The 21035-nt window shown below is 45.3% G+C and overlaps 2 pseudogenes; one reads left to right on the forward strand and one right to left on the reverse strand.

Annotated features, from left to right (window-relative positions):
* Nucleotides 1-8269: 8269 nt before the first annotated feature.
* LOC143386363 (homeobox protein NOBOX-like) lies at nucleotides 8270-13893 on the reverse strand (annotated as a pseudogene).
* Nucleotides 13894-19698: 5805 nt separating this feature from the next.
* On the forward strand, nucleotides 19699-20193 carry LOC143386360 (coiled-coil-helix-coiled-coil-helix domain-containing protein 7 pseudogene; annotated as a pseudogene).
* The last annotated feature ends 842 nt before the right edge of the window (nucleotides 20194-21035 follow it).

The raw sequence follows: 21035 nt of genomic DNA on the forward strand, positions 1-21035 counted from the left end.
CAGAGTATGGTTAAGGGTCATAGCATGTTCGATTGGGATTAGGAGTCATTCTGCTGAATGAATACAGGAATTGGGCAAGTGGGATATTTATAAGAATGGAAGGTGAAATGTAAGTAGAAAAATAGAAAACTAGGTAATACCTGAAGCACACAAAAGTGTTGGGCCCTTGGTTTGGATACATAGTTTTGAATTATGTTCTGCAGAGATGAATCCTCTAAATCCATATACAATGGCATAAGATCATGTACCTGGGACTACTGAATGTAAAAGAGAACTTCCAGTGAACTAGAGATAGTAGGCAGGATTCCACCAGCCTATGGAGACTTTCATTTTCCCCAGGGGTAGAGATCAAACCGGGGGCCTTGTACATGGGAGGCAAACTCACTGAATCATAACCCTATGCACACATATTTATCCCCCTGAAATAAACTTGATTTCCTTTTGGATTCCTTATTGATCCAGTCATGTAGTTTGTGCTTTTCAAGCATTTAGGGGTATTGCCCTTATGATAAATTCTTTATGAGATCAAATTAGAAGTCCGGTATTTTGTATCATGGCCCTTATAGACATGGCCCTTGTAGATGTGGTCCTTGACCCACTCACCTTCCCAAGACACTTTACCAACACTTGTGCATGTTGGTACTCAGTTTTTGAGATCTCTGCATAAATAATTTTTGTGGCGGTGATTTGGTTTTACCACTAACACCAACTGTTGACCCTGGAGCTGCATGATTATAGTGACTCCAAACCTGTAGTTTAATGTAATCTTCTCACTCTGAAGTTAGGTGTGTGAAAGGGCAAAGATTACAGGTAAATGAGCTACAGAGAGAGAGATGCCAAGCAGGTCATGACTCAAATATACTTCTTGTTCAGATTTAGAACATTCTCTAGGCTTAATAGTCTTTGACCCATTTTTTTTTCCATCCCGCCCATTTTAAACGACAGTTACAGAGTGGAAATTTCCCTAGCCTCTTCCCTGCAAGAGCATCCAGTCAGCCTACAATTCCCAGGGACTGTTGTGAAAACCAAGGCTAGGCTACAGGCACAGAAAATGCAGGGAGTGAAGGTGAGTGAATGGCGCTGTGGATTCTTTCAGGGTGGCCTATGAGCAGGGAGATGGTGAAGGAAAGGAGCTAGGTTTTTGTGTGCTATAAACTGTATTTCCGAGCTGGAGAGGGTGAGGGACTGCTGATCCCTGTGCTTGGTGAGTGAGTCATGGGCCTGAGGGCAGAACTTGCAATAGGGAGGGGCCAAATGTGGCCCACACAGTTCTTCAGGAGCACCAATGGGCAGATAAATATTTTCCTGGCACTTTACCTGAGCATTTCAGAGAAGCAACTATCTTTCAACAATGCAGAAGAAAACACAAAAGTAAAGCCGGATCTAGTCAGTTTGTACCCTAAGATGGAAGTTCTCAATTAGACCCAGGGACTCCTGAACACCAGGAAGAAACTTCAGGCTGGGAGAGGGTAGCTGAGAACAACATACTGTCAAGTATTGTGGTCAAGTGTAAAGACCAGCAAGAGAGACCTCAGACATCACAGAAGCAGACAGTCTCTGAGAGAAAAGCCAAACAATGAGGACAGAGCACCCGTGGACCCTGCAGTGGGACTCATCTGGCCAATTCTGCCATCTTTTCTTATGGAGATCAACTTGTGGGAATGAGAAAAGCCCATGCTGTTGGAATCCAAAGAATCATGAAGCCCCTTTTCTTAACCCTTATTTATGTCTAGCGTGCCTAATGGAGATTGGGGAGGGACAGTGATTTGCCTGATATCACACAGCCAATTAATTATAAACTACAGATGGAAACCACTCAGTGTTCACCCCTGGGATTTAAGCAAGTTGTTCACTGAGTTTGTGATCATCCTAAAAGGTTGAAGGTGACTTGCCATCAGAGGCAAAGATTGAACAAACAGAATATTAGTAGGCAGGAAATTTTGTGAGAGAGCAGGAGAAGCTTGTGGTCAGGTGTGGATCTGTTAATAAGCAGGTGTTGGTGATAGGATGGCGCGTGGTCAGGCAACAGACTGGAAACAAGGGTCAAGGTGTGGTTTGCAAAACAATCATCATCCTTGCACAAGCAGGGCCTTAACCAGAGACTCCTGTGAGAGGGGGAGAGAGTGTGGCTGTTTAGATTTGGAAGAGAAAAGTACAAAAAAGAATCTTTGGAGAAGTTGGAATCAATGAAGAATGTCTGGTCTTTCTCCCTGAAATGGGATAATACTGGTCTTAGCAAAGGAAAATAAAAGATGAAGGCATTTTTAAGCTAAGAATTTAAAGAAAATGAATGTATAGACTATTTTTAGAAAGCATTTGACAGTTGTCCCTTTCTGAACAGGGATTGATTGATTGATTGTTGAGTGTGTTTTCAGTGCTGGGGACTGAACCTAGGGCCTCACACGTGCTAAGCATGGGCTCTGCCACTGAGCTACATTCCCAGTCCTGGCAGTTGTCCTTTTAATGTCAGCCTAGGAACATATTTTTTTTAAACTCACTTGATATAAAAGTGAGCACTTGATTTTGCCAATTCTTATAATTGATAGTTATAGAAAATAACAGAAGAATCAAATCGAATTGAATTCTGTGCTCTGTACAGGGTAAAGTAACAACCAGTGGGTAAAATTGAAGGTTGGAAACATTCAGTGCCTATTGTGGTTGATAGCTCAGAAGAAGAGGCCTTGGAAAAAGGAGGCTGGTGTCCCTAGTGGGCCACAGGAATATGGACTGGGCAAGATTGCAGCAGTTGGAGGTGCACTCAGGTTGGAAGGCAATGGAAGAGGACGACAGGGGCAGACCTGAGCAGTGATGGAGGGGAAATGCCAGGAAGGACTGACCGCCCAGTCTCTGTGGTTGGAAATCCCATCCTCAGATCATAAAACTGGGAGGAAGGATGTGCAGAGGCAGCCTGACCAGGTGGCAAGAAGCAGAAACAGAATGTGAAGGCTTGGAATGAAGAAAATCATGTGCGGAGGCCACAGTGTCCAGGCAGAGGCCACCCCCACCTCTGGACTCCTGCATCCTGCCTGGCTTCCTCCAGGTGCCGGGCTCTGGAACCCAGGCTTCCTTCCACATTCCCTCCTCCACCCCAGTCAACCTTCCCGCTCTCCTATTGGCATCAGAGCATCCTCTACACCATCTGTGTCCCTCCTGTTTCCCTCTGGAGGCCACGTTGTCAACACCTCTCTCCAGGATGCTGCAAGATCTCCCTGCTGCTCCCAGACTTGGGATTATAAGGAAGAGTGATCATAATGACGTTGAACTTGACTTTACACTGGTAACCCCTCCTAACTGCCAGGAGTGAGGATGGCTACAGCTGGCCCCAGCCACGCCAGCGGCCTCCCTAAGCCTTTTCTGAGGCAGTCCTTCACATTGGCTTCCTATCTGCTCCCTTTACTCTCCAAGTCCCTTTCCAGCTGTGCAGTGTACACCCTTCCTGTTCCCTTTTACCTCTATCCTTTTCTCCCTCTTCGACATCACAATAATATCCCCATTTATTTTATTTTATTGGTACAAGGGATTGAACTCAGAGGTACTTAACCACTGAGCCACATCCCCAGTCTTTTTTTTGTTTAGACACAGAGTCTCACTGAGTTGCTTAGGGCCTCACTAAGTTGCTGAGGCTGGCTTTGAATTCACAATCCTCCTATCTCAGCCTCCCCAGGTGCTGGGATTACAGGCATGCGCTACCACACCTGGCCCTTCTTTTTAAATCAAGTGAAACAGTACTGTTTATATTATTTAGGCACCAATCTGGGGCCATGAACCTTCTTGATTATCTCCCTCTATGACTATCTCCCTCTAAAAATTATCAACAGACATTGCTTATTGAAGTTATCATCTCATGGTATGGTTTTATTTATTTGTACTGGGGTTGAACCCAGGTCTTTTGTTTGTTTAGATACTTTACCATTGAGCTACATTCCCAGGCCTTTTCATTTTTTAAATTTTGAGAGGCTGTCACTAAGCTGCTTAGGGCTCTGCTATGTTGCTGAGGCTGGCCTTGAACTGGTTGCAATCCTCCTGCTTCAGCTTCCCAAATTACTGGGATTGCAGGTGTGTGCCACTACACCTGGCCAGGATGGGTTTAAACTCTATTCCAAACTTATGCCTTTTCCAACTTTGAGCAAATATTTAAATCTCTCTGAATCTCAGATATTTGCCTATAAAATGCATAAAACATAATGAGGTTGTTTTGAAAGAAAATTACCCAGAAAAGCACTAGATATTCAATAAAAGCTAAATAAATGTTTATCATCATTATTATTTTGTCTAAGGACCAATTTCTGCGTCCTTAGAAGAAGCCCTTTCAGCCTGTTAAACATAAAAGCTCAGAAAATTATCTAACATTCATAGCTTTTTACCTGTTAAGGATCTTTCCGGTTTTTTTAATGGGATGCTAGCATTGCAAAGCAAGACTCCCCCATGTGCATTTGGAGAATAAAATAAATTCAAAGACTCTGTCTAGTTTTGGTGAAGGCAGTTTTTAGGAAATCATGTAAGCCTCAGTTTCTTCCTTTGTAGATTGGATGGTTCTGTCTGCCCACTTACTTGTCCAACTTCCCCTCCAAGGCTTACAGCTCCAGTTGGGCTTCTGAATGTTTCCCCACCTAATGCCTCTTCCAGCTCTTTACACTTCTACCCGCAAACTACCCCCTACCAGTCTCAATGCCACATTTTCTTTCTTCTTCATTCTCCCTTCCTCCATGTTAAAGCAGTCCTGTGTTCACCTGAACAATAGAGCCCGAGCACCATGGCCTGGTCTTTAGGGCCTCTCCCAGGCTCCCTCCCCAGTCTCCCCTGACCAATGTTCGCCCTGTACTGACCCCTGTATTGTAACTGGTGTCCAATGAGACTGGCAGTTCCCAGAAAACTGGGAAGATATTTTATCTTTGTGTTTGCCCAGTACCAACAGTGTCTGGAAATGTCCCCTGAGTGGTGGGAAAATATGTCTGCCTTTTATTTCTCAGAGCTTTGTTATGAAATTCAAATGAGAAGGTCTTTATAAAAGAACAGTATGAACTAAACTACAAATATAACAACCCTAAATCTCCTGAAGCCATGGACTCAAATAATACCTCTTCTGGGTGAATGAAGGAGATGCTTCATTTCCAGAAAATTAGATAGATTTACTCTTAAATAATCAAGACCATTTAAGACTTGGAACTCACTCAACAAAAGCCCAATTAAAGCCTGTTTCCATTCTGTGTTCCATTTAGGTAAGTGGTGTTTAAATGGACATTTACAAATAAATTCTAATGGGTTGTCTCATAAAATTTTGTGACTATAATGTAAAATATTCAGCCAATAGGAACAGAAAATAGAAACCAAACCTGCTTTAGAAGAAAACACTTTTTTTTTAAATAAAGACAAGCATGAAGCTTGATTGAAGAATTCTGATGCTGGGAGTGAGGCTGGGGGGACCATGTGGGTTCTAAGTGCCAGCACTGAACCCAGGTCTGCTCAGAAGCCTCACCTGCGAGAAAGCTGGGTAGGCAGCATCCCAATCCAGGGTGATTTTGAAGCTGTCATGGGTGCAGATGTCCCTAGCAAAATGTGACAACTGCAATAGCCAGATTCAGCAAGTAAAAATATAAGATGCCCACATACTGCAGAAAAATGCTGAGGCTAACAAATTATTTACTCTTTACCCAAAATTCCAGTTTAACTGAACATACTTTGTTTTATCTGGAAAACCAAGCTACATCCAAAATAACTTTAATAACTTTAAACTGGTGTCTGTTGACAGGATGGGCCTCTGGGGCATTTTCTGGAAAGAATTCCCACTGGCTTTCTCACTGTAAACATTTTAGTTCAAAAATCAAGTGGTGGTAGATTGCCATCTAGTGGAACGATGAAGGTTGGTAAGGAAAAAATTTGGAGTAAATGGATTTTTTTTTCTTATTCTGAGATTTGCAAAGAAAGATTCTACTGTGACCAACAGCAGAGTCCCATGGTTGTACTGTCAGAAGATGAAGACGGCAAGTATAAGGTGGGGGAGGCAGGAGCAGATGGGTTTGCCCAGAGGTTCCAGTGGAGTCACACAGGAGCAGGACTCTCAAGCTGCAGAAATTGCTGGACCTTGTGAGAGAAGGTTCAGCCACGAGGACTCTGCCCTCGTGAATGGATTAATGTCATCTACATGGAAGTGGGCTGGTTATAAGGCGAGTTCAGTCCTCTCTTGCTCTTTGGCATATGCCATGTGATGCCTCTGTCACCCAGTAACATGTCAAGGAAGCGCTCACCAGATATAGCACCTGGACCTTGCTCCCCAAACCACAAGCAAATATATTTTGGACTCCCCAGTTTCCAGAACCATGATCAAATACATTTGTGTTCATTATAAGCTACTCAGTCTATTGGTACTCTGTTGTAACAACATAAAATGTACTCAAACAGACAATAATGGTAATATAAAACCAAATTGGGGACAGGAAAGAACAAGGGAAAGATAAATCTACTCCCTGAGGCAGACATAATAATATCCATATAACACAGAGAAAGCAAAAGCACTTAGTTCTTGGTTCAGCCTCTATGTCAAAGAAAGGAAACAGTATGGAAATTAAGAGTTGGGCATAAAAACGTAAGGTAGACTTAGGACCCAAACCAGAGTCTCACAAGTGCTTAAATAATTCTATACTTTGTTCAGTGAGAACAGGAAAGGTGATCTGAGCCTTCATAGAGGCAAATATCTTGATTTTCAAAAAGATGGTTTTTAGAAACTAAAGGAAAAGAAGTTTAATGTGAAATTCCTACAGGCTTCTGTAATAGAAGGTTTATCAGCATTTTGATAATATAGTTTATGGTTAATAAACACCAGGCACAGTGGTGCACATCTGTATTCCCACCGACTTGGGAGGCTGAGGCAAGAGGATTGCAGATTTGTGAGCAGCCTCAGCAACTTAGCAAGACCCCTCAGCACTTTAGCGAGACCCTGTCTCTGCATAAAATTTAAATATTACAAAGGGCTGCCTATCCAGCTCTTTGTAATATTTAAATTTTAAATATTACAGTTCAAAGTGTACAGTGCAAAGTTCCCCTGGGTTTAATCCCCAGTACCAAAATAACAAATAATTACAAACAACAATTGGTGTTCCAAAAATACAAGCCACACCAAACTCATCTTATTTGTTATGTAGTTAGGTTTCCAAGAATGTTAAATTATCTGATTGCTGTATAGACAATGTGATTTGACTTTATTCAGTCAAAAATGCAGCTCCCCCCACCTCCACCCACATACAAAAAGTCTGTGGGAAGGTGCAAACAATGGTTTTGGATGATAACAGAGTTGAGGAGCGTTTGTGCGACCCCCTGGCAGGTTCTGCAACTGCATCTTCTCCTATCTCTCACTCCTCTTCCTAACTGGCCTTTCAACCCTGCCTCCCTAACCCTCAGTCGCTCACCTCCTAGTTTTCCTTGGTCATATGCACCTGTCTGTCCCATTAGCTTCCCCTGCTCCCTTTAGTTTCACTTCCTATTTCAGGTGACATCTCCCCATCCTCCCACTTTGTCTTGCTCCCCTCATGAGCTTGCTGTAAGGGCTCTCACTCTCCAGGTCTGTGTCCCTTTTCTCTTCTGCTAGACCTTATTTCAGAAAGATGAATCCCTTTGGCTCTTTCCTTCTTCTGTGCCCTGGTCTGTGCCCCGTTACTTCTCATGGCAGTCTCTACTCTCCATTCGTCTTTCTGGCTCTTTTCCAATCCCTCTCCCGGGTGCCACCCGCCCATCCCTTCTCTTTTCAAATTGGTTGATGACGCTCCTTTTCAGTCTTCCCTTTAGCCCTTAATGTGCTGAATCAGCACCTCAAGCTTGGAGCCAATAGGTTCTAATTAATATTTCCACCTTCATTGCCTGATTTGACTGACCACTAGCAGATGGAAGGAAGCCATTCAAGTTCAGTGTGGATACAAAGCCCATTCTACGCAAAGGAGCAGGAGGACTCACAATCAGAGAACACAAGGTAGACTAGTTTACTGCTTACAGTGGCCCTCAGGCTCAGTGTCCAGCAGTGAAAGGAAACAACGTACTGACACAGCATTCAGAAGTAACCTGGGCTCCCCTTTCTTCGGGAATATCATAGAGGTGTGGGGGAAGGGCAGGTCCAACTCTCTTCCTTCTCTAATGCCTGGCAAGGCAAGTGCACACTGGGGAGGTATCGGATCCCACCCAGCCCAGAATCCTTCCCAGCCCTTTCATCAGCACCCCCTGTGCAGGTACCCCAATCCTGTCCCCCCATGCCCAGGACCCTCTTTCTACTCTTTGATTCCAACTAGGGAGCACAGCCATTCTTGTCTTCTCTGACCTCCTCCAATGCTGTGGACGGCTCCAGGGAGGAGACAGGCTGCTTTTCTTGTGCCTTGCTGAGTAAGGGCCCAGTTCCTGGTGTGGCCCCTTCTGGCAGTGGGTCAAGACCTGGAGAAGGCTGCCTGATCATTGCCTGAGCACCAGGAGCTGTACATAGATCAGGAAAATAGCCATCTGCTCCTGAGGGGTGCCCCAGTGTCTGTGGGTAGAGTGGACCAGGGAAGGGAAGTTCTGGCAAACAGAGGTCACTCCAGGACACTGCACCTGGGAGGAGGGTCAAAAGACATAGGAATTATTAGACAGGACAAAGAGCATCAAATATCATTCAGTGCCTACTAGAAGGGATTCTCTTTTACCATCCACAGCACCACAGCTTAGGACCCCAGTGCAAGTCTTGGAAAAACTAGCACCAAGCTCTCCCCACAGAAACAGGAAGGCTCCTGGGCTCCGGGTTCATCGGTTTGGTAATATGGACACAGAGTGGACCTGGGTCAGGCCAAGTGCTGTCTCTTGCAGTCAGCAAGGACAGTAGGGCCACCTGGATGGGTCTTTCTTTCCCTTCCCAAGATTCTCAATAAGTGGATGCTTCTGGGACTTCTGAGGTTCAGGAGGCCCAGTGACATGCTGACATAGGCTGCCATCTACTCTCTGCCACTGCCACATGTCTTTACTCATATTGTTTCTAATCCTCACCAGGTCCTTCAATGATCTGCACTCTTGTCCCCACATCCAAGTCCAGGACACTGAGACTTAGGAGACCTGTAACTAGCTGAGCTGGGACAGCTAAAAAGCATGCCCCGCCTCAGTCTACCCTGCAGATAATAAGGCTGTCTGAGCCTCTGCCCCTTCCTCAGTCATAAAAGGGTCTTCTTTCCCAGCCCCAACTCACCCACATTTCCAGCGGGTGGCTACAGCAGAATCTGCCCCGATGGAGGGCCTGAGTAGTAGCCCTGTGACATGCCCCCACTGGGACCACAAGGAAACACAAAGAGGGGGTCTTCTGGTGGTGGAAAGGTCAGCGAACTGGGCATGGGGAAGGGGAAGGGAAACAGGTATGAAAACTGGGGCTGGGGAGGTTGGAAAAGCTGAGTCTGTGGAGGTTGGGAGAACTGGAACGGTCCCGGCTGGCTGCTTTGTTGGTAATCCTGGGCTTCCGGGTCTTCAAGATACAAGCAGATGGGTGATGAGGAGATGCTGTGGAGGACAGAGGAATGTGTAGTGAGGTCCAGAGGTGGCCTGGTTCTTGCCGCACAGTAGGCGGTATCTTCTGACTTCCTCCCCCCACCTCTGTGGGCACCCCACACTGCTTCCCGCCCCCCTCAGTGCTCCTGCCTGTCCTCTTTCTTTCTATTTCATTGCAACAATATCCTAGATCATTCCTACTCCAAATCCACTTTTTAAAATATATATATTTTTTAGTTGTTGATGGACCTTTATTTTAGTTATTTATTTATATGTGGTGCTGAGAATCCAACCCAGGGCCTCACACCTGCCAGGTGAGCCTGTACCACTGGGCCACAGCCCAGCTCTCACTTACCCTTTTAATTCCCATCACATGTACTATTCATTGCTCCTCGCAGCCCTTCCCCCCTCTCAAGGTCTGACTTTTCCTCCTTTGTATCCCTCCCATAATAAATCAGGTCTCTCTCCCTCTTAGGTCCCATACCTTGTCCCCTAGGATCCAGTGGGACTGCTCTCACTACCAGGGACATCTGCCAGCAGAGACATCAGTTGGGGGGTGTGCACAGGGCCCAGGGGAAAAGGAAAGTTGGTTCTTCGAACAGGTGGGGGACTAAAGAGTGGTGGGGTCACCACCCTCTGAGTACCCTCGCTCTGTTGGATGGGTGCCAGAGTCTGGTCGGACATTATCAGCAGAGGGGGCTCTAGGAACAGAAGTCAAGGAAGGACTTAAGAAGACAGCCAGGCAGACCTGGGCCTGTGGAATGACGACCTGTGCGAAGCCCAGGGTCCCCTGAATGGGCTCCTCTGGCCCAAAACCCTGGAGAGCTTTGTCCCATTCCCATTTCTTGGGCAAGGACCCTCTGAAGGTCAAAGACCTTTCTTGGGCAAGTGAACCCTCTGAAGGTAGGAGCTCACCTGGAAAGGTATCCAGAATGGGCTCTGCAGGGAAGGGGCCAGACTTCCCGTCCATGGGCGTGGGAGGTAGGGGCTCTTCTATAGAGCTGGAGGCAGAGAAAAGGGACAATGTAGCTCTGGTGGTCTCTGGATTTAGACAAGCACCTCAGAGCAGATAAGGATACCAAATCCATAAACTCTGCCTCCTGTCAAGACACTGGCCACCTCCAGCCCCTTCTCAGCCACAAACTCTAACATTAGCAACAACCCCAGGCCTGACACCCAGCTTCCAACGCTTGCCCCTTCAAGATCCCAGGATCCCAGTTTGGCTTCCACTTCTACCTACTGGAAGGTCCAGAGGGTTCCTCACTTGCACTGGCTGCTGGCAGGAGCTTCAGGATTGTCCTCATTTTCTTTCCCATTCAACTTCTCAATTTTTCGCCACTTTGCCCGGCGATTCTGGAACCACACCTATGGGGTAAAGATACTTGGAGAACTTGAGGAATTGGGGAAGAGAAACTAGAGTCCAGGGACATCTGCCAGCAGAAACATCAGTCAATACGGTGCATGGCTACATAAGGGTGGGAGGTCCTGCACTACTTTGCTTCAGAAGCCTGCCTGTCCACTTGGTTTAACAACCAAGGCCTATGCACCTCTTTCTTCTTCTGATAGTACATGGCAGCAGCACTATTAGAAGCCCATGGAGAGGCACCACATCAGAGACCCAACTTCAGCCTCCCTTCACAATGAGGCTGAGCACGTGCCCTAACCCACAGAAATTCCAATTGGTAGCTTCTCAGCAACCTCCTACCCCTGCTGGTTAACCAGCCCCCTTTACCATGATGCGCTGGGGAGTGACCCTCACCATCTGGGCTATCTCCCGGCACTTGTCACCATCAGGGTAGTGATCTTCTTGGAACATTGGCTATAGCTCTTCCAGCTGGTCTGCAAGAAGAAATGGGCAGGAGGAAGTCAATCACATGACATGGCAAGAGAGAAGAGATGCCTACCAGGTGTCTCCAGCAGATAGTACCACTGTCCCTGCCCCAAGTGCCTTGCTGCTAAGTTCCCCAGTGGGCCAGGCATTCTCTCTTGAGCGTCATGGCTGAGACCTGTATGGGGTTTGCTATCCTGACCCTTTGTCCTGGTCCCAAGCTTGCTTTCTGCTGAGACAACCTAGCCTTCCCCTTGGGGCCAAAGACTGCTGTGGGGTCAAGAGAGATCCAGGACAAAGTGATATACACACGGCTTACCTGAACAGTAGAGGGTTTGAGTCTTTTTCCGAACTTGGCAGTTCACTTCTGGGGACCCCTTCTTCTGGTCTGTGTTTTGGCTGTTCTGGGTCAATGTGCTGAGGAGGTTGGCCAGGTGGCAGGGGCCCCGGCCTGACCCACAAGGCACAGGGTTGTGAGTGGCACAGGATGACTTAGCAACACTGAGCAGTGATGTTGAGGCCAGATCTGTGGCATTGGCCTTTTTGTGTTTACCAGGGCCTGGGGAAGCCGATCTCTTTACTGTCTTTGCCTGTCGTGCTAAGAGGGAAGAGCCTTGCCCCTGAGACGGGTCTGCCTGGGTTCTCCCTGTCTTTGTGGACAACCCTGGAGCTGGATGGCTGGCACACGCATCTGGCATTAGCACGAGTTGGTTCTCCAGTGGGCTCTGGAGGTGGCTCCTCTCCTGAGATAGCACAGGGGGGGTGGCAGCTCTTCTTTCAGGGTGTCCTGAGTATGGGGGGCTGGCCCCTCCTTTGGTTCCTCCTCCAATTCAGCAGTCAGGGACTGGCCTCCACCTTCCTGGCCTGTGGGAAGCAGCAGCCACTGACCTCAGACCCAGGTAGAAGTAGGAGTCTGGGCTCCAAGGACATGCTGCTTTCTGCTCCACAGTGGACCTGTTGTTGGACCCTAAGTTTTCATCTGTCTACCTATCAAATGAGGCCCTAATTCCAGACTTCCCTTCTTAATTTGATGGTTGTAAAGATTAGATAATCCAACTGCTTTGGAAAATGTAAACATATATAGCTCTTAAAAGGGCCTTAGCCCATGCTAGAGTAATCCTAATTTAGGATGCTTCTTCCCCCTTTTTTTGCCCCCAGATACCAGGAGTTCGAGGGACAGGCATCTGTTCAGGTATTTCTAAGGGACCACGGTGGGGCTGAGGGCAGACTAGGAAGAGAAATAGATTGATTAGAATTCTGCTTCACCTGAGACTGGAACCCAGACGTGACTGCCAGCAGAAGTGACAAGGCAGGTTAAGATGGGTTCCAGAGCTCAGGCAGGGAGGTCAAAGGAGGTAACAGGAAGGACAGGCAGGAACCCTCCCCTTCCCTAACACCCACTCTCCCTGCCAGCCCTCCTCAACCCCATGCACCTCCACTTCCTCCCAGTGTTCCCATATTTCCCCCCTCTGTCCAGGCCAACCCTCCCTTTACAGGTGAGGGAAAAGGAGCCCATTCAGAATTCTTTAAGCTTGCCTTCCTTTCTCCTAGCTGACTGATTCATCCAGAGCTTACCATGGTCCAGGCATAAGGCTGAGTTAGCACCTTTCAAAGCTTGGTACAGTGTGCATTTAACCCCTGTGAGGAAGGCACTTCTCCCATATGAAGACATGAGGATTAGAAACTTGAGTAATTAGCCTAAGATCAAATAGCACAGGGGGGCACAAGTTCTTCCCAGGGTCACCCAACACTCCCCTTCACTTCCAGACTTAATCATAACCGGGCTTACTCATAACTTACTCAGACCTACGGTACAGGGACCTGCTGTATCATTTCCAACGAAATTGCAAAATTTTGTAAATAAATGTTAACTAGATAAGGGCCATTGTTATTTGAATGGAATTGCATGCATTGTAATGTCTTAAGAAATTATTTTCTAATAATATTCAAAGCAGGAGGGCAAATTCTGGCTCAGGTGCTTTATCAAGTTGTTTCCTGGGACACACAACAGGCCTGAAATGCAGGAGCCTGTCTGAAGCTGGTGTAGAGGGTGCGCAGCCACCGGGGCTTTATTAAAGGGGCAAGGTTGGATGGAGATGTGGGCAAGGAGGTGCAAATTAGCTTAAAGGTGTTTTCGTAGTGACTGTAGTGTGGCATGGCAATAAACCTGGTACAGATACAGAGTAGGTGCTCAACAAACATGACTCTTTCTTCTCTCTCTCTCTCTCTCTCTCTCTCTCTCTCTCTCTCTCTCTCTCTCTTTCTGGTACCAGGGATTGAACCCACCAGCGCTTAACCAGTTACATGTCTTGTTGGAGTGATTTGCCTTGGAAGAAAAGTGACTGGCGTTAGCCCAGCCCAGCGTTTTCTCACCTGTGCAGTGGGAGATCTGAACCCCTAGTCAGGGAGGTCTGCGGTCACCTCCCTGCCCCACTACAGCGCACCAGCTACCCAAGCTCTAAGGTCGTCTAAAGTGGGCAAAGTGACCAGAGGTCTCCGAGCCTCAGAGAGCCCCCCAAGCCCGAACCCCTTGAGCGCTCACCCAGCGGTTCCCTGCAGGGATCCTCCCTGGGCTCCATGGTGTGGTCTCCCGCGCCGCGGCTGCCGGCTGGGGCTGCACAGGCGCGGCTTAATGAAGCCTCGCCGTTGGGCAGGTGCGCAGAGCCTGCACGAGCCGGGCCTGCAGCTCGAGCACGCATCCCCTCACCCCCACCCCCAGGGCGAGGTCGACCCCCGGAGGCTCCGCGCCTGGACAGCTGCAGGGACTGGGAGCTGGGAGCGCTGCGCCCCGTGCTCCCCTCCCCTGCAGGCCCAGGGGGCTTGAGGAGCCCAGGTGCTGCGTCTGGACCCCTCCCCTCCGCCCAAAGCTGAGGCAGGGGGGGAGAAGAGGGGCAAGACAGCAAAACCACTGGGGGTCTCCAAGCACGAGATGCGGTGCTGGGCTCACCCACGCCCTAGGCACACTTGGTAATGAACTTGATTATGATAACCCTTCCCTGGGGCGGTGGAAGATTACTTCTAGAACCATCAAGGGATCCTCAAATGCTTACTTGTCCTTCTGCTCCTTCCTGGTCAGTAGGCTGTCTCTGAGCGTCAGGATGAATAAGCCCCAAAGTCCCACAGTGAAGGCCCTTCATGTTCAGAGCTTCCGTCGTTGTCACATTTCCACCCAGTTGCTACCTCAGTTTTATTCTAAAAGAAGGAATTCTCTTGACAGAGATCCCACAGGGGAGAATCTTTATGATTCCTAGTTCGTGGAATGTTTCATATCCTCTTTATTGAAAAAATCAAAATGTAAAATTCTTATTGCCTCTGCCTTCTGCCTGAGTGGGTGGGTGAGAAGAGTGGGAGTGGGAGGAAGGCTGGACCTATTGAAGCAGGTGGTTGGAGTAGTGGGTGGGGAGGTTGAGTTCTGACCAAAAGTCAGGTGTTTTGCTTTTAGGCTTCAGAAGACTCTGGACACCAGGTGCTTTCATGCTACCATCAGCTATTGGTACATTTTCCTGTGTCTTCAGTGGCTTTGCAAGCCTTTGGACCTCAGAGGGTTGTGAGATCTTTATTCTTTTCTGAAACATAAACCTTGTAATTTAAATATCTACATTTTTAAAAACTGAAATGGAAAGTTGGCAAGAAAGCTGCTAATTGTTTTTCTCATATAGGCTTTCTCCCCTCTTCCAGCAGGTTATTGATCTAGGTTGGGTTTGTTGTTGTTTGTTTGCTTGCTTGTTTTAATCTTAAGCCCAACCATAAAGTTGTTCTTTTTACAGAAACAGGTTGCACAATGGGTGGGCCACACTCAGTGTCATCAAAGCGGGGTCTGGAACAGAGGTCAGAAACCAACAACCAGCAGGACAGCTTCACATAGGGGCAGGAAGTGCCTCTGACAAGGTTCTTGCTCCTTCAGTGTCCTGGGGCTGCACCATCTCTGCTGGTGGCCTGGCTGGGACTGGGGGTTCCCAACAGGACCTCCTTTGTCAGGAGAGCTCAGTATGTGGGAGGAGGGGCCTGGTCCCCACATTCTGCTCCATCTTTAGCGGTGAAGCCTTCTTGATGTCCCATGACACAGGTACCCTCCAGACCTGGTGAATAGAGTGTAAAAGGTAGGAGCAAGTCTTGGCTAGCAAGTTCCTCTGTCTTTTTGGAGAATCAGACTTAAGTTCACAAAGCATGGTGACTATTCCAGGTCTTTCAATGGAAGATGACCTAACCTTGTTTTTAAATATCTCCTCTGCTGATGTCAATCAAGGCCAAGATTGCCAATGTGGGTTAGAAGCTGGGAGCACCCTCCTTTGCATGGAAGAGAGTGTGGTGACATGAGGCTGAGTTCAGTGAGCCAGAGACACTAAACTATGACAGACTAGATTGATTACCTGGGAACTAATTCATCCTGCCAAACCTGTTGTTTAGTTTATTGGAAGAAAGCAATAGAACTGGATAGGCTACTGGAGCTGGTCTTCATTTTGCAAAAGGCTTCTGATTTTCTATCTTACAAGCTGGGTTGCTGCTTGTGTTATTAACTTGGTGCAAGGGAATTTGTGATTTAACCTGGATGGGGTTTTGTTAGGTGGTCATTCATAGCAGTCCTCAGGAGAGGGAGTCAAGAGTAAAGGATAGGAGGGGAGCCATATTTGGAATTAGATGCACTGAACATTATAAAAGACATATCTTCTGCTTAGGGATATAACTTCTGATCTGAAATCTTAGAGCTACTGCCTCAGGCACAGTTCTTTATCTATGACTTGAGCTCATGAGCAAGGACAAGCAGGGATGTCTCTCAAACTTTCAATCCTAGTCTGATTCTCAGTCAGCACTCCTGAGACCCATGCCCAAACCAGCAGCCCCTCTCATCTTCCTATCTCTGTATCACCCACCCAGTTGGAACTGCCTTGGTTCCTGGCTCTCCCTCATAGCCTATGCATCAACTGTCTGAATATTCCCATTTCCCTGTCTACTCCTACCCTGCTGTGCTCCATTCTCCACAGACTTGCAAGAAAGAGTGTTTTAAAAATGCAAATTAAGTCACATGTGTCCTCTTCTATTTATATGCTGTAATGAGTTTCCATTGTCCTTAGAGGAAAATTAAAACTTCTTCCTGTGGCCCTGCATGACCCAGCCTCTCCTACTTCATCTGGGGCAGCCAGTCTTGTTCTTCAAGTCCCTGAAACACATCAGTATTTTTCTGTCTCTCAGCCTTCACATGTGCCCTTGCTGACTTGGAGACCTCCTTGTTCTCTGGTGGCTAGTTCACAGTCCCCAGGGATGACACCCTTGGCCACGTGCTTTGCTGCCTCCTGCCTCCTAATATTCTCTGTTTCCATCATACCACTTCAGATGACATGGGGATCATATTTTTGTTTACAGTCTGTCTCCTCTATTTTAAGCTTCTTGGGTACAAAAACTATACTAGTTTGTTTCACCACCATATACCTATGCATTCCACATATGAGGCATAGTGGGTACGTTATCGGGTTAGTTATCATGAGTGAACTCATGAATGTACTCTGAATAAGGATCTCTTTTTTTTTCTTTATCATGTTTGTAGCACATATTTCAGTTTCTGGTCACTCACTGTTTTATGCACAACAGGTATTTGATGAGGCTAATAAGTTGGGATTGTTCCTGGAAATATTTGTTAGTTATTTTGACAAGTGAAGAATCCAGTAACCAGAATAACATGTACCATGTTAGAGTCCTTTGTGAAGAACATGGACAGACTTGTCATTTCTCTCTGGAAAAGTTCACAGCTGGAGGCCACAGCTTTTTGGAGGCTGAGCCAAGCCCACAGCCTGTTAGGGCTGGCTCAGTCTTCAGTGATGGACACAAACAACCTCATATTGAAGGTGGCCTTCATGTAGGCACTATATAGTTGTTCTTCCTGTTTATCCTGTCTGACCCTCTGCCTTTCCATTAGAGTGTTTAGAATATTTATATAGAATGAAGTTATTGATATAATTTGGTTTAAATTTAACATCTGGCAATTTGTTTTCAATTTGTATCATCTGTTCCTGATTCTTTTTTTCTGCCTTATATTTGAGTAGCTGTGTATTTTAATTTCATTTGTTAGCTTATTTCTATACCATTATTTCATGACATCACTGTTCTTTAATACCTTTATTTTATTTTTTTTTTATTTTTATGTGGTGCTAAGGATAGAACCCAGTGCCTCACACATGCCAGGAAAGCGCTGTGCCACTGTTCACTGCAATCCAGCCCATCACTGTTCTTCTTTTAAGTGACTACTTTGGGACCTGCAGGATATGTTTAACTCAACAAGCTACTTGCAAGTGACATCATGCCACCTCACTAAACACAGCAACCTGAACACAGGGGAATTCTGTCTTCCTTCCTGTTGTTTGTGCTATTGTTGTTATACATTTTCCTTCTAACCATGTTACAAAACCCCCCAGTACATTATTATTTTGGTTTTCATGGTAAATTGTCCTATAAAAATGTTTTTAAAATAAGAAAAACTAGTACTATATTTTGCTTACATATTTGCCATTTCCAATGCCCAGCATTCCTTTGGATGGATCTAGATTTCCATGTCATATAATTTTTCTTGTTAAAGGAATTCCTTTGGCATTTTTTCATAGGAAGTCTGATGATGAATTCAGCATTGATGTGTCAAAATAGTCCTTTCATTGCCTTCATTTGTGAAAAGTGAGAATAGTATTATATGTTAACAGTTGTTCCTTGAGTACTTTAAAAATGTTGGTCCATAGTCTTCCACCTCCATTGTTCCTCAGGAGAAATCTGCCATCATTCTTATCTTTGTTCATCTACCCATGTGACCTTTTAGTACCTAGCTGGTTTTAAGATTTTTCTCTTTATTATTGATTTTGGGCAGTTTGAGTATTCTGTGCCTTACCATAACTTGCTTTATGCATTTTGTGCTTGGAGTTTATTTAGCATATAGTTCCCATCAATCTGGGAGATGTTTCATCTATTATTTCTTCAAATATCTTTTTCTGTGTCCCTTTCTATCTCTTCTCTTTTTCCAGGGCTTCAGTTTTACTTCTATTAGCATTTTGAAGTTGTCTCACAGTTCATTGATGCTTTACATGCTTTTTTCAGGCTTCTTTATCTTTCTGTGCTTTATTTTGGACAGTTTCTATTACCATGTCTTCAAGTTTTCAAATTTTTCCTTCTTCTGTGACTGTAGTTAATTCCATCAGGTTTATTGTCTCAGATATGGAGTTTTTCATATCTGGAATTTGATCTGAGTCACTTTTATATCTTCTCAATGTGCACTTATTTTTCTCTGCATTTCTGAATATATGGAATAAAATTATAAAATGACTCTCACATCCTTGTCTGCTATTTTGGGTCTATTTCTCTCAATATACTTTCATCTGATGATGGATTGTCTTTTCATGCTGCTTTGTATGCCTAGAAATGTTTTATTCAGTACTAGACATTGTGAATTTTACCTTGTTGAATATAGTATCTGTGGGTGTGGGTGCTTGTGTATGCACATATGTGTGTCCTTGACATACAGTGGCTTGACTTGAGATCTTTCAACTTATAAGGTATGAAAAAAATTTGTATTCAGTAGAAATCATTCTGTGAATTTAAAATTTTGAACTTTTCCTGGGTCAGTAATATGTAATATGAGACCTCATGATCTCCCGGGCAGCACCCGGGAGACACAGATCCCAGTCAGACATGCAATAACATGAGTAACAACTGGTAACTTTGCACTGTACTGTGTTGCTAACATGTTTAATAAGTTAGGTGTGCTAAATGCGTTTTTCAGTAATGATATTTTTAATTCACAATGGCTTTCCTATGATGGAACCTCATCATAAATTGTCTGTATATTTGCACACATACACACACACACACACTCACACACACACACACACACACACACACACACACACTATACCCATGGATTCCACATCCACAGATATAACCAGCTGAGGATCAAAAATATTCTTTAAAAAATAATTTTACTGTACATATGCAGAGTGTTTCTTCCTGTTATTGCCTAAGCAATACTGTATGACAATTATCAATAAACATTCACATTATATTAGGTATAATCAATAATTTAGAGATGATTTAAAGTATACAGGAGCTGTGCATAAGTTTCATGGAAATACTATGCCATTAACTTGGAGATTTTTGGTAGACACGGGATATTGGGAACCAACCTCCCACTGATACTGAGTAAAAATGTGTGTGTGTGTGTGTGTGTGTGTGTGTGTGTGTTGCTCCTAAGTTTTATCCCTGTTGTTTTGTTACTTAAAAATGCTTTACTGTCAGTCTGACGGGGCCGCGCGCCGATTGGGCTGGCGACCACCGGGGAGCGGGGGCAGCACGTTGGGGTGCGCGCTACTTAAGGTCCTGCTGCATGAGCCATTGACGTGTTTGGAGCTGGAGACGGCCTGGGCGCTGGCAAAGCGGCAGCCCGAGACGCTGACAGGCAGCACCTTGGAAGGCAGCGCGGCCTCGGATTCACATCCTTTCAGTTTTTCCTTCGGCTTGCCTGCCCCATTCCATAAGAAGACTTAGGATGCCCGTGGTGACGCACCGACTGAGAGATCCTGATGTAAATCCTTGTTTGTTGGAATCTGATGCTTCTAGCAGATGTATGGATGAAAATAACTATGATAAGGAAAGATGTTCCAGTTACTTCTTGAAGTACAAAAACTGCCGGAGATTTTGTAATTCCATCATGATCCAAAGAAGACAGAATGGAGTGACACCATCTATGCCCACAGCAGCAGAAAGAGATGAAATCTTGGGAGCAATGGGGAAAATGCCTTATTGAATGTTTACCCTAAAATTATTTATGTAAACTAGAAGCGGATAATTTTTAAAAAATGTACAATTACTATAATCTTTTAAAACTTGACTGGCCTTACCCAGACAGATCTGAAGATGTACAAGGAGAGACAGAATTCAGTTAGTTTTGTGTCCTCTGTGTTTGTTCTCAATGCCATGATAATAAGTCACTGCCGCACTGCACTTCCAGGAAATAAGGAGGGTTAGGAAAGATTATCGGAGTTGAACTTCTCTGCTGGGTTTCACATGAAAGTTTAGATGTGAACAAGCAAAGACTTAATGGGGCTGGGAGTTAGGTAGTATTTCCAAAGAAAAGAAATTATAGGAAGAACAACATGATAGAAGGAAAGCTTCTGTTTCACCTAGAGTTTGAAATGTGTAAAGGTGAGGGGGATGAGTGGAAAGGTGGGTTGGGGTAGGTGTGTGGTGGTTCTCAAACCTCAGGCTTACCCCTAAAATCTCTTTTCTTCCTTCACTCATTTTTGTTTAAATAAGGCTAGTACATTCACTAGGGGGGGAAATGGGTCTAGGAAAACTGTTCTAAATAAATGGCATGAAAGAGAACTGGTGTTCTTTCTTTTTTTTTCTCTAAGGAAAGGCTTAGGATGCTAGGCAACAGTCCATAAATTCTGGGTAACCTTATGAAACTGTATTTTCAGTTTTTGAACTACAGAAAGAAAAAGAAATGGGTTCCCTTGGAAGAATTTCTGTTTACAGAGTGAGGTAGACAAGGAAGGATGTGGGGGCTTATCTAGTGAGCTCAACTTCATTTTATGATATAAAAAGAGTGAGTTTTCAGTTTGGTGCATTGTATAGCATATATACTTGTTGCCTTTAAAAATCTAGTTTGTTTCATTTACAGAATAGTTTTGTAAAGAGACATTATTTAATAAAATTTAATGTAGACAACCAGTGAAAATAAATTGCCATG

Source organism: Callospermophilus lateralis, unplaced genomic scaffold (assembly GCF_048772815.1).
Source record: "Callospermophilus lateralis isolate mCalLat2 unplaced genomic scaffold, mCalLat2.hap1 Scaffold_109, whole genome shotgun sequence".
In the NCBI taxonomy this organism is placed as follows: domain Eukaryota; kingdom Metazoa; phylum Chordata; class Mammalia; order Rodentia; family Sciuridae; genus Callospermophilus; species Callospermophilus lateralis.